The sequence below is a fragment of the Bos grunniens genome, chromosome 10 (assembly GCF_055505025.1).
Source record: "Bos grunniens cultivar Pamir isolate PY7600 chromosome 10, Bosgru_T2T1.0, whole genome shotgun sequence".
Classification (NCBI taxonomy): Eukaryota; Metazoa; Chordata; class Mammalia; order Artiodactyla; family Bovidae; genus Bos; species Bos grunniens.
In genome coordinates this window covers 47070909-47085039 of record NC_141174.1, presented here as the reverse complement: position 1 = coordinate 47085039, position 14131 = coordinate 47070909, and the positions used below count along the sequence as shown (strand labels likewise).

The following is a 14131-nucleotide window of genomic DNA, read 5'->3' as shown; positions in this document are numbered from 1 at the left end:
CTCTAGGGGATCTTCCAGACCCAGGAATTGAACCCACAGTCTCGTGGATTTCTCTCATGGTACAGTGGATAAGAATTGGCCTGTCAATGCAAGGGACACCAGTTTGATCCCTGGCCCAAGGAAGATTCCATATGCCACAAAGCAACTAAGTTCATGTGCCATGACTACTAGGCTCACACGACTAATGAGTCTGCAAGCTGCAACTACTGAACCTCATGTTCCTAGAGCTCAAGCATCACAACAAAGAGTAGCCCCAGCCCATCACAACTAGAGAAAGCCCATGTGCAGGAACAGAGACCCAGTACAACCAAAAAGAAAAAAATAAATAAATTTATATACATATGGGCATACATAATATATATATATATATATATATATGCTTATATGTGGGAGACTTGGGTTCAATCCCTGCATTGGGAAGATCCCCTGGAGAAGGGAAAGGAACAGCTACCCACTCTAGTATTCTGGCCTGGAGAATTCCATGGACCAAATAATCCATGGGGTCACAAAGAGTCAGACACAACTGAACGACTTTCACTTCACTTCACTTCATATATATATTTATATAGCTCATAACTCACAAAGAAAACTTTCAAAGCCACACTCGAGTTTTCTCTCCATAGATTCTAAAGTTAGCTATTCTTTGCCCCTCCTAACTGACATCCCCTCCTTTCACCGTCATTATTGAGAAATTTAGAGATTTCAAGATCAACCAAAGAACTCAATGCAGGTTTTGCTCAGACTCTTCATTTGCTCTTTTTGGGGTGGAAATTTTTCTCTAACAAATTGTCACAAGTAAAAACAGCTGTCTATAATCAGCTATACTGCCTCCCATCTTGGAATAAACAAATGCTCTAAGAATTCCTTCTAGAAAACTAAAAAGGACCGTTGGGAATTCTCTGGATTTCTTCACATAATTGTGGCTATTGCTAAATCCACTGGGGGCTGGATGTCATAAAAGCAGAAGCCAGGATGGTAAAGACCAATAATGTGGACACAAATTGGGTGTCCCACTGGCCTAAATAGGAGAGAGGCAGACCACATCCTGGCTTATTAGCTGAAGTTAAAGGGGAAGATTTAGATCAAGGGATTTTCCACATATATACATTAATATATGATATTTGTATACATACAGCTGATTCACTTTACTGTACAGCAGAAACTAACACATTATAATACACTCCAATTAAAAAAAAAATGATGAAATGAAGGATATGGGACTTAGAGACAATGAGGGAAGTACTGTGACTAGAAACATCAAACTGAAAAAGTAGTACTTAGTCCCTGAACCCCTGATTAAGAACAGGAAGACAAACATCACGGGGAGTTGACAAAGACCTACACTCTGACATGCCTCTGACCTAGATAAAGTCAGGCAGGCAGCTCCCCTGTTTTAACTGTTAATCTTCCATCTCTTTTGAAGCTACATGTCTTCTGCCTTTCAGTGCTTGTGCTCATGAGCTGCTAGGATACTAGATCCTGACATTCACCATAGATTTACAGAGTTCCTCCTAAAGTCAGACCTTTGAACAATGAGAATAAAATAGGGTCACTGGTCATATTCTAATCTCTCTTCTTGTTCTTGGGACCATTTTACAGTGTTTGACTCTTCATGAAACCCCCATCTGCTCTAACATAGAAAATAATTAGTATTTGCTCCCTTTTGTATCATGGAAAATACACATAAGAATGTTAGAATCTCAGGGCCCTTGATTTAAAAAAAATGGAGTATCCAAAGCCATTCTAGTTTACTCTAAATGTAACTGCTAGGAAATTACTATCTTAAGTCACCGTGGAAGTTTGAATTTTTCCTTCTGACTTTAGTCTTTTGTTGTTATATTCTATTTTGTATACCACCCTCTCGTCTCCCCTTACTAGTCTTTCCCTTTAGTAACTGATAATATTATAGAATTCAAATTAAGCACAATAGCAAACAAATTTACTAAGCACGTACATTTTATATACAAGGTAGTTAGGAGTATGAACATAACTACAATTAAGAATAGCCAGTATTCTTTGGACACTTAATTATATTATCTCATTTAATCTTCCTGAAAACTATGAAGCAATACACTTTACGCTGCTATTATTTTCTGGTTGTAAAGTTAAGAAGCAGAAATTTAAGTAATTTGTCAAAGTTTACACACTTAATGTGTTTATAGTCTTGCTAGAATTTTTTTCAAGTTGTGTGCAAGAATAAATATTTAAACTACAGGTCAAGATCAAAGGTGAAATCTCATGAGAAAGTGTATGATGCATTAGTAAATGAATGATACAAATACCTTAGTACGATGGAATTGTATAAAATTTCAGTATTTGGAAATGTGAGCAATCTATTTTTTTTTCATATTTATTGGAACATAGTTGCTTTATAGTGTTGTGTTTCTACTGGACTGCAAAGTGAATCAGCTATACATAAACATATTCTCCTTTGTAGGTCACCACAATGCCTTGAGTAGAGTTCCCTGTGCTATACAGTAGGTTCTCATTAGTTATTTACTTTATATATACTTTCAATAGTATATATGCTAAACCCAATCTCTTAATTAGTAATCTGTTTAACTAGGGCAGAGACTGATCAGGAACTCAAAGGTAAAGCTGAAAAGGCATTCTGGCATATGGTTGTTAAAGGTGTATTTTTTTCACACTACATACTCAAGGTTTCATTTCATATACCATGTGATGTCCTTGAAAGTTTCTGAGCAGAAAGTGACATGTGCCATGGTCCAGGCATTTTTTAGGACAATGAATCTGGCAGTAGTATGCAGAACAGATGCTCAGAGGAGAGGCTCGTGACAGAACAATTGGAAGATTAGTGCAGTATTCTGACTGTAAAGTGACAGGAACTTGAACTAAGGTGGTGCCAACAGGGCAAGGAAAGAATACATGGCTAGAAATGATACAGAGAAAACATGTGATTAGTAACTGAATATAGGACATGAGGGAGTATAAGGCAGTGATGATGACTTGAGATTTGAGCCTGAGAGGTTGAGGAAATCAGGAAAAGGAGCTGTTTGGGAGAAACTGGAAGAGCTGATTCTCTCAATTTTGGTGGGAACACCCTAGTGTAATTCCCCTCAATGAAGTAGATGTCCCTAAATAAATTCAGCTCACCAAAATAGTGAATAGACAGAGAGGATCAAGAGAACACTCACACTCAAGGCTAAGAGGAGGAAGACAGCAACCAATGTATGTGTTTATTGTAACTTGTTGTATTTATCCATCAAACATTATATGTCTTGCTGCTGCTAAGTTGCTTCAGTCGTGTCCAACTCTGTGCGACCCCATGGACGGCAGCCCATGAGGCTCCGCCGTCCCTGGGATTCTCCAGGCAAGAACACTGGAGTGGGTTGCCATTTCCTTCTCCAATGCATGAAAGTGAAAAGTGAAAGTGAAGTCGCTCAGTTGTGTCCGACTCTTAAGGACCCCATGGACTGCAGCCCACCAGGCTCCTCCGTCCATGGGATTTTCCAGGCAAGAGTGCTGGAGTGGGGTGCCATTGCCTTCTCTGATTATATGTCTTATCATCTACTATATCAAAAGATGTTCTTCACCTATTGTCCAAGAATATTTTGACACTCTGTTGGGAATCCTATAGATCACTTTCTAAGAAACAACTAGAATTAAATTTTTACTTTTACGTATATGAAATTAATTTACATATTTTGCCTCTTGCCAATCAATCTTTTTGGAAATTAAGAAGGAAATATAAAATCTCTGATGCTCTGCCTTCAGCCATGAGAGAGCCCCTCAATCCCCTTTTTTCTAGCATGTTCTCATGAGTGTGCCCATACAGAAGAAGACAGCTGGAAGGAGAGTAAATCTATTCAAATGACTAAGTAGGGTATTTGCACTCACTTTATTTTTAAAACCTCTCAACAAAACTGTTCTATGAATGATTCAAAGTTATTCTAAGTATCCAAATGCCATATTTCTTGTTAATGTGGCAGGATTTCAACATCTATCAAAGCTGCAGCAAATATTTTATGACTCTCAAATACAGGGCCTTATATAAAATATGAGGTCATATGGAATATTAATAAAACAATACTTATCATAACCTAGTTGTGTGAAGGAAAATAAGCTATCAGATTTCTTAAAAGTGCAAAAAAGATCCATACAGGTTCTTTGACTTATCAAGCAGGTAAATGACATTTATAAGCCTTGGGAAAAATGAATTGGAGTCAAGTAATTCTGTAGCTACATTTCAAATGGAGTTGACCATATGGAGTCTGCATTACATAGATTTTATAGAATTTCAGGTCTGAAAACTGAGTCTCCAGGAGCATCAGTTAAGTCTTCCATTACAGAGAAGGAAATCAACGCTAGGAAATGATAGCCTGAGTTTACCCAGCCAGCTAGAGACCGAACTTGGATTTGACCAATTCCAGTATTTTCTACTAGAAAGCAAAAAGCAATGAACTCTCATTAGAATGTGTGCTTTAGTTCTCTGATTAGCAATTTTGACTAAGTAGTTCCCATAAATAAAGCAATTGTTTAGGTTTTTCAGTTACGTATCACTTCACAATGACATGATTCAAAGCATGTTTGTTCTTCCCTCAGTTTTTCTAGGATCAAATTTACATTTCCTGTCTCAGAAACCCAACTTAGTGATCATGCCTGTCATCAGGCACGTACAACAGAAACATCTGTACAATAGAAATAGTTATCCCTAGCTTGCTCTTCTTCTTTTCTTCCCCATCCTTAAGTATAAAAAGCCTGGGAAAGTTACTTCTAGAGTAGGCTATTTCAACTTGAACAATACGTGAAACAAAGTATATCCACCCAAAACACTTTTTGTCTACCAAGAAGACATGCTGCACCCAGATATTCAAAAGCCAGAATACTCAGGGAAAAAAAGGTGTTTTACATAGGACTTGGGCCATGGAGATTGTTGGGAAAAGAAACAGGACAAAGACAAGGTTGTGAAACTGTAAGGGAGACAAGCAACTATTTTAGAGAGAAACCCATCTTCTCTGATTACTTTTTTTATACTTCACTTTTTTAAATACTTTGAGAATCCTGAGTATAATTTTTTAAATTGAGTTTATATCTTGCTAACCAACATTTATTTCCACAAAATAGTTTCTTAATTCTCTAAATAGACAAAATAATGCCAAATATTCTCCCATATCAAAATTACAATAATTTCTATATGCTGAGGCTAAACTGGACAATGTAATGAGGATATGCGAAATATACATGCCTCTTGGGTCAGTTTCACAAGAGAACCAGAAGTGACTGCGTGTCTTCATTTCCACTTCTCCTCTGGAGGACTTTCATTCTCCAGGCTCCAATGCCACCTGTCCTCCTAACTACGCTTTAAAAGACAAATGGTGCAAGCACTGCTGTGGCATCATTATCTCCATAGAGATTACAGAAGTGGGAGCTCAGTCTTCTGCGTGCTCAAAAGCTACAGACTGAGAGGGCTATTAATAAATCCCCCCTTTTTTAAGCTAGAAGGGAATTGGAGCTTAGCCATCCAAGCACAGAAAACTTAAGAGACAGAAGGATTTGTAACAACAGCAACAACAGATGCAAAGTTAATGCCTTGAACTTAAAATTGTTGCTGAATGACGTTTTAAATGTATGGTTTCAAGCAAGTTGATATTAGGTTTTAAGTCATAATACAGTTAGAAAGTGAGTTTCTACCTGTAAAAGTGTGTTTTAGAAATAAATTTGGCATATATATTTCTAAAATCTCAAAATTTCTAGCTGAAAGACAGTTCTTTTTCCAGGTGGGAAGATGATTCTCACATTTCAGAGATTCTAGAGAAAGTTCTTCCATAGTAGACAGAATGGAACGGAAAGAAGGAACAATAGAAATTGATGGTATTAAAAGTGGACGATAATGTACAGGTAACAGAATGCCCAAGGAAACTCACAGTGGGTGTATGCATTGCATTAACTGAGTAGGTCAATAGAAATAAAAATAAGTGGAGTACTGACAAAAAGATATGCAAAATCACAGATTTGTCCTAAATCATCCAAGACACAAAAGCTATTTCCTTCTCAACTGACCCCTACACACACACACACACATACACACTCTCTCTCTCTCTCTCACACATTCACACACACACATACTTCATATAATTTGTCTTTGAAAAAGGAATCACCTCAGTTGCCATCTGTTTACAATGTTCCATGTTCTCTTAAACAAGTAGATCCATGCATCACACATTTACTTCACTATTTAAGACTAACAACCACAGAAAGGGGTAGATGGCCTAGAAATGTAAATAATTTGTTAATAATAGGCATATGAAAAGTGGATTCTCTAGGCTTATCTAACATGTTTACCTCATATTTCATGGAGGCATGGATTTATTGAATCACATGTTGATGACAATTTCTGGAAGAAGTTACCATATTCTATAATGGAAGCCTAACAATGAATAATGAAATACTAGGAAATAAACCATACCTGTTTATCCTCTTTCAAAACCTAGAGGGATGGGATGGGTTGGGAGATGAGCGGGAGGTTCAAGAGGGAGGAGAGAATGTATACCTATGGTTGACTCATGTTGATATATGGCAAAGACCAACAAAATATTACAATGCAATTATCCTCCAATAAAATAATTCATAAAAATTATTTTTTCAACAGAACTCCATTGTAGTATGAAAAGGAAACTTGGCAAATGAGAGTTCTAATATTCTTTTAAATTATCTTAGCTCAGTTTACTCACTTCTTTGAAAAATAATCATTTAATGGACTCAGTAAAACTACTGTTGTATTTCTGCTATAATGTTTCATCTATAAATATTATAACATTCCCCGTAAGATGTCAACACAGAAGAAATACACAATTTTTTCCACTCATAAATTCAACTCTTTGTCCACCTTCCAAATCAGTTCTCTGACCCAGGAACTGATGGCAGTTGCTTACCATGTTTTGATGATGTTATTATAATAATGTGTGGAATTTTGAAACAACTAATATCCTCATTCTGCTAGGTGGCCCAAATCAGCACTCCAGATGGTTACCGTTTGGCAAAAATGAGGTTTTAGTTTTAAAAGAGCAGGGTGGTGATTTACTTTACAGTATGTATAAATTGTAATTTAAATCCCATGTACTTCTATTTCATTTGTACTTTTAAACCATAAATAAAATAGGACCAATAATTAAAAATCAGTGTCTTACAGCTTTGGCATGAACTCTCTGTATTAACAAAACACTTAAAAATAAAATACTTTGATATATTAAAAAGTAGCAAACTTTATCATTCTCTTGTTTCTCTCTCCTAGTAAAGCTCATTGAATTAAAATACATATAAGTTTAATGTACTACTAATTTTACCCTCTTTCATGATAATACTATATTTAAGTGTAAAAGATGTCAAGATTATTTTTAAAGCACTGCATTTATTATTAATTAAAAATGAGATAAACTTATAGTCTTAGGTTTTTAAAGAAATACAAGGTATTTTCAAAAACTCATTTTATGTGTGCTACTCACCCAGCACTTTCCTTTTTTCCTCTAAAAGCCTAATAAGGAAAAGTGACTTTGAGCTTTGTCATCTCAGCCCAGGTGCTAAAGGCAGTCAACATTACTATTGTTACCATAATCTGTTTTTCTCTTTATTATACAAGTGTATCGATGATGTAATTGCAGAAGTTTGGGTTTACTCAAGCTGTTGGAGCAGAGCGATCTTTTTTTTTTTTTAGACTGCCTCCTTCAGCAGGGTAGAACAATTGTAAAACAGAACCAAGTACACAATTAAAGCATTTCATCTTTTGAAAGCCAATCTGCAGGATCTTTATCTTGAAGGACTGATCAAGAGGTGGAAATGCAGAACCACTGATAAAGCTCAGTTTGCTCCAGACTGGATGCTGAGCTGGAAAAACACCTGGGTGGCAACAATGCTAGTCTATGACATCTTGGCTTTTAACCCCTTCCTAGAAGCCCTCAACTTTTCTTTACTGTTTAGTCCTCATCCTTCCCCTGAATCCCAAGGGTTTAGAGAATGCCCTAGCCTTTTATCTCAGTTTTGTTTTTCCCTGAGCAGATCTTCCCCTGAAAGTTGAGCAGAAACTAAGCAATCATTTATCATTCTGCATTTAACATAAAGCAATGCCTGAGAAGTCTATAATCCTCAACAGAACCAACCACATTATAAACACAGGAGAGCTGACCATTGATAAATTCATCTACTATACTAGGAGAACCCCCTGGTTGTGAATTAAAGTGCAGACAAAAAGAGTCGACCAGGAAAGACACACACATAATCCCATGCAGATGAGGCAACGCTGATGGAGAAAAAGAGAACATACCTGAGGGATTCTCCTTTAAAAAAAAATGCACACACCAGCTGGGCTGTTCCCCCCTCCCGTCCTTTTCGAGTGTCTGTGTTTTCCTTTCAGGAATATCACTTTGCAATCCCGTTTCTAGTCTCCTTCCCTTTATTCGGCCACAGACAGTTGGAGCGAAGGCTGCGTCCCAGCGATCTGACTCAAGTGCAATCAGGCACGCCTGGGGTCTGCAACGGTGTCTGTTCTTGTCAAATTCTCTTGTGCTCCCGGGGCAGCCTCCAAAGCAATTCTACAACTTAGCTGCTGGCACCAAACTGCCTTTCACTCTCCTCCTTGCCAGATTCCTTCGGCAGCTCATTTCTCATCTCTGTCTCTAAGAAAGCAGAAGGGGTTGTCTCCCCGCGCCTTGAGGAGCGCCCAGGCTCATCAACAACTGAGGGTGAGGAACAGCGGGGCTGAGTGCGTGCTGGGAACTTCCCAAGCGCTGCCGCGGCCGCTTTGGGGAATGCAGCACAGACGCTGCGATCCCCAGGCTCCTCTACCCATAGCGCCTCGGCTCCTTCTACCGCCGCCGCCGCCGCTGCACCCAGCAGCGACTCTGGGCCGAGCCACAGCCCCTGCTCTCAAGAGATGCGCTGTGGCCTCTGCCAGGTGTGGCTGTCACCACCGCACTGACAACTAACTGTGTGGGGCGCAGCTTCATCTCTAGGGAAGACGCCTCTAATGCTGGCGCTTCCTCTGCCTAATTTTCTCGGTATCGGAGTGATGACCTAGGAGCCAGTTCTACGGTCGGTTGGGCTGGCCGCGTTTGCAGCCTCTTTGGTAACAGATAATGTAGTAATCACTGGTGTAGGTGTAGTTGGCTCTGCTTGGGATTATGAGAAGTACACTGCACACAGTATAATTCCCAGTTAGCCACCAAGAGGCAGCTAAACAGATCCCCCTTTTTACAGGGAGGAGATGCTGAGATCTCAGTTCGGGTGGTTTTCCTCTTTTTAATGTGTGGAAATCCATCTGAAGGTGATTGCTCAAAAATCTGAATTAAACACACACACGCGCACACACACACACACACACACACACACGTCAAAGTGGGAAATGGTTGAAAACTTAGAGTGATACAGAGGTTTTGCTTCTCACTTAGAAATAATGTCTTCCCATTTGATATGAGCTTTTACAGATCTGGCAAGGAACTGAATGGCCTTGCTTTCTTTTTTAGTTTTGAGGAGTGGAGGAGGTGGGGGGAGTAACAGCTCCCACTTTCTATCAATAAAGCATTTTCTATCCTCTAACCCTCCTGTTGAAACAAACACAAAAAAGTAAGGATCTTAAAATAGAGCCTTCAAGAAGCTGAAGTCCTGGAATAATTTGCAGGTTTTAGACTGCATCTGGTCTGCTGGCTTTCTCCTAGTTACTTTTCTCAGCTTTTTGGAAAAATAGGAGGATGGTTCCAGGACTGAACACTCAACTATCAGCTGAGATAAACAATATAAGAAGCATAGAGAGACCCAGACTTGTATGCCACTTTTCAGTACATTTAAGGATAGCTATTCCATTAAGGTGGAGAAGGCAATGGCACCCCACTCCAGTACTCTTGCCTGGAAAATCCCATGGATGGAGGAGCCTAGTAGGCTGCAGTCCATGGGGTCTCGAAGAGTCGGACACGACTGAGTGACTTCACTTTCACTTTTCACTTTCATGCATTGGAGAAGGAAATGGCAACCCACTCCAGTGTTCTTGCCTGGAGAATCCCAGGGACGGGGGAGCCTGGTGGGCTGCTGTCTATGGGGTTGCACAGAGTCGGACACGACTGGAGTGACTTAGCAGTAGCAGCATTCCATTAAGGATGGCTATTCTAAAGTGATCAACTTTAGAAATGACTGTTTTTGCCTACATATTTACTATACAATGAATAGCTGCTAGCAAAATGAAGAGTTAAGCTTGATATCACATTTTTGGCAAAACTTATGGCAAAAGTCATTCAATCTTCTGTATATGACAACCAAATAATATCTCTATGATTGTTTTAAAAAAACTGTCCCTAAATTTAACACCATGTGTATGTGTGTGTGTGTGTGTGTGTGTGTGTGTGTGTGTGTGTATCAGGTGCTGGTAGCCAAGCCCTTCCCAGTTCTCAGTCCCACCTTTAATTCATAACAGCACAGCTTTCTCTACCTGCTGCTTAAGTGACTGTTAATGGACTCAAGCAGCTGCTCAAAGTCTAAGGAGCTGCATCAGGGGGCAAACACTGGGGCAGTGTGATCCCCACCTTTAGCAGCACCAGAGTGGCTGCCAGGACAAAGCTCTGCTGCCCCCGGCTGTTAGCACTCAACAGCAGCAAAGGAAAACTCTTAGACCTGAAAGCGGATTGTAGGGCAAAACCTGACTTTTTATACAGAAAAATTCAGGCTAGCCAATACACAGTTTTGAAGAGTGTCCTTTAATACATAGAGAAAAGAACACCTATTCACAGAGTCCTTTTTCTTCTTGTTCTGGTGTGCATTACCCAGAACAAAGCACTGAGGCCATCACCAGCTGGGAGCCTCCAGCACCCAGCCTAGTGCAATATATATATATATATAAGTCCTCAGTAAACTGGGATATAATGTCAGTGGTAAAGAATCTACCTACCAATGCAGGAGATGAGAGAGACAAGGGTTCAATCCCTGGGTTGGCAAGATCCTCTGAAGGAGGAAATAGCAACCCACTCTAGTATTCTTGCTTTGATAATCCCATGGACAGAGGACTCTGGCAGGCTATAGTCCATGGGGTAGCGAAGAATCAGACATGACCGAGCGACCACATGTGCAGGTACACACACACACACACCAGTGGTTTAAATGTTTAAACCTACAGAAGAAAATACAAGAGGATCTTAACTGAGTGGTGTCCAGAACGTATTATGTAGTATAATGAAAAGAGGTATGAAAAATACTGTCCTAATTCAAATATACTCACAGAGGAAACAGTAACAGGGTTAATAATTGTCAGTCTGTTTTTAAGAGGAATGCTCCAAAGCAGGTGTGTGTGTGTGTTCTGATAAATGCATTGCTTCGCTTTAATCATCAACATTCTGGTTATATGTTTCAAAACAGAAATGGTTTACATCTCTGAAAGTGACAGGAATCATGTATCTGAGGGACACCAGCTGCTAGTAAAATGTGTCACAACTGGAAAGAATGGCAGACCTTGATGACTTCATTGACCTGAAAGGACACCGCATTCCCTAAGAGAATTTCCTCGGCACTTGATGGGTAGTTTTCCTGCTGAGTATCTGATTTGAATAATATATAATCACTATGATATAAATGCAGCATTGAGTTAGAGTCCTGCATATGCTTATTAATAAGACACATTAGTTTCTGCAAAGAGCTTTTGGAATTCTTGGATTAGTGACAGTAAACAACGCAGGAGAGTAAATGATTGATTTCCATGTATATACCTACAATTCCACATATAGTGTCCCAAAACTTACTCACAGATTGACAATAAAATTATTTTCTTCTAATTCTTTCAGCTGTAATTTCAGAATGGATAAAACCTCGAGGGTACTATTCATCTCCCATACCCCAGGACATAAGCTAGGCCAGATCATTTGTCTCATTTATGGCTCAGGTGTAAGAAAAGCAAGCTGTCTGGATCATTGGTCATTTTTTATTGGTAGTAAAGCTTGACTAAACTGAAAAGATTGAGTAAAAGGGCTATTTTTGTATAACTCTGTTATTGCCAGCACACTTGGCTTTAAGCAACAAAAGAATTCTTGAAAAAGCATAAATCAGCTTGTGTGAACTGAATTGTACTTTCGGCTTTCCAGAAGTCTTCACTCTTTGTTTCAGGGAACTGATAGCCAATCACTGGATGTCAATATTAAAAAAAAAAACAAAACAACTGTGACCAATCATTGGCTGTCTGTATCAATTCAAATGAATTGGTAACACTGATGACCTGTCATGATGCCTGAGGACAAAAACTTGATTACACCTAAAATAGCAAGCTGATGTTTCTAGCTCTGTATAACTGCATGATATATAGGGAAATGAATATTTTGGAATAAGCCATCCATTGCAGCTTGCAAAAATTTGCAAAATGTTGATTTCATGATAGTAAAGTACACGCTAAGTTGACTTGCAGAATCAAATGTTGATTTCATGATGGTAAAGCACACATTAAGTTCTATTCTTAAACTTTTCCATTAAATTATGGGTCACTTAAAAACTGTACCTTAGAGCTGAAGTATCAGTGCATAACTTTGGAGGCTAGGTCACACAGATACCACAGCCTTCCTTCGCCCACTCTCTCTTGCTCACTCTGGGAGAAGCTAGCTAACATGTCATGAGAACACTCAAGCAGCCTAGGAGAAAGTCAACATGGCCAGGAACTAAAGTCTCTTGCCAACAGCTGGATAAGAAACAAAACACCCTGCCAAATGTCATGTGCACAAGCCATTATGAAAGCTGAAATTGAAAGCCACGTTCAAGTTTTGACATGATTACAGCCCCTGCTGACATGCTGAATGAAGCCACCTGAGAAGCCCTAAGGCAGAAACACCAAGCTAAGATATTCCTGAATTTCTGACCCACAGACACTGTAACATATTAAATGTTTACTGTTAAGGAAAAAGAAGAGAGAGAGGGATGGAGGGAGGAAGGGAAAAGTGGGAAGAAAGAAAGGAAAACGTACCTTTGAAATTTCCAAATAAGGAAATTATTTAACATATAGATTTTAGTGCACTTAAGTGTTTTAAGATGTAAAAATGTTGGGTTCTACAAATTCAATAACAAGATGAGAATACCATACTTCCTTTGTCAACATTGGTAGTTTTCTTCTCCAGGCCTTCTTAACATTTTTATAAATCTCTACTACAGCATTTGTTTATTATAAAGTATGTTACCTATTTATTTATGCATCTGCCTGACACTGCATGCTAGAATGTCACTTAAGGACCAAGATCGGGGTCACTCATCTTTATGTCATCAACGCCCAGATGAAATCCAGGCTCGTGAAAGGCAGGTTGTGTGAGTAACAGTGTGCTTAGTTAGTAGAGCACAGAGTTAATGAGGCTAAGGACACGGGTTGAGTTCCCGTGTAGCCAATTAGCTTTGTTCTGTTCCTTGGTCCAAATGGCATCCTTAGTTCACACCAGCTGTCTCATATTTATGTGCCAGATTAAACCTTCTAACTGCATATTACAACAGTGGGGAGTCCATAACACCGTAAAAATGTCTGAAGTTTAACACCCTTACAAAGGCTTTTTACATACATTTGTCATTTGATACTCATCTTTTAAAAACCTGCAAGACCCAGTGGTCTTGTTATTGGTCTCATACTAAAATGATGAAACAGAAACTCAAAAAGGCTATTTTTCTGACTTACCTGATTGTACAGAACTTGGAAATGATGGCGACTAGATTACAAGTCAGCCATTCAACTCCTATTTTAAGACTGGTTTCAAGGGAAGGAGCTGACAGGTATTTGTTTAACACCATAATCGACAACAAACTTTGTAAATTTTTTAATAAATAAAGGGAGTAAAATTATTGAAACAGATGTTCTCTTAGAATATTTCTGTTTGGGTAATGATCATTAGACTTTGAGTAATGATCATTCAATACCAAATGCTATTTGGCATGATAGCACTTATATTTTCATTCTGATGTACTATTTTTTTTTTAATTTTCCTTTGGTAAAATTAGCATCAGCACTGTACTCAAGCAAATAAATCATCAGATGAAGGTATCTTTGAAGGTGTTCTAATCTGCTAAAAAGACACAGTATTTGGATGAATAGAAAGTTTTTCTTTTCCTTATTTTTTTTGATTTTTGTTGATTTCAGGGAACTAGGATTTAGTGATACAACACAACATCGAAAAGTTCT

The 14131-nt window shown here is 38.7% G+C and overlaps 1 protein-coding gene across 3 annotated transcripts in view; it reads right to left on the bottom strand.

Moving 5' to 3' along the window:
• UNC13C (unc-13 homolog C) overlaps window positions 1-14131 on the bottom strand; it is an 839460-nt gene that overhangs the window by 682891 nt on the left and 142438 nt on the right. Inside the window, exon 1 of one of the 3 annotated variants that reach the window (XM_086321015.1) lies at window positions 8279-8940. The exons of the other annotated variants lie outside the window; for them this stretch is intronic. The gene's annotated coding sequence lies outside the window, so the exon portion shown is untranslated. Of the gene's footprint in view, window positions 1-8278; window positions 8941-14131 lie in introns of those variants that run through there. 3 annotated transcript variants of the gene reach the window in all.